Raw genomic sequence first — 399 nt, 5'->3', positions numbered from 1 at the left:
GAAATTTACATGCATACCACAGAATTCATTTGTATTTATATATCCAGCACCTACAATTTTATATTTGCATTTAGAATAATTTGATTCTGGAATTTATGCATGAAAATGTTTCGTTCACTTTTAATATTTTGTTACATGATATTAAAAATTAGAGTCCACATAAGAATTTAATGTCCCAATCAACCCACTAAAATAAATTTATCCGAATTTTGACCAAGTCAAATTGATATTGCTCACATCTTTGTCAGTTGGAAAATAAGCTTTTAAATATATTGAATATTTTGACTAAAGCCGTGGTGTGAAATGTTTCCATTTTTTTTAAATCAATAAATGATTATTGAATTTGTTAAGGAATTTTATCTTAAAAATTGAAAATTATTAAATTTTTACATTATATAT

This window comes from Phalaenopsis equestris, unplaced genomic scaffold, assembly GCF_001263595.1.
Source record: "Phalaenopsis equestris unplaced genomic scaffold, ASM126359v1 Scaffold000061, whole genome shotgun sequence".
In the NCBI taxonomy this organism is placed as follows: domain Eukaryota; kingdom Viridiplantae; phylum Streptophyta; class Magnoliopsida; order Asparagales; family Orchidaceae; genus Phalaenopsis; species Phalaenopsis equestris.
The sequence above is the reverse complement of the archived record's forward strand: the minus strand, read 5'-3'. Positions refer to the sequence as shown.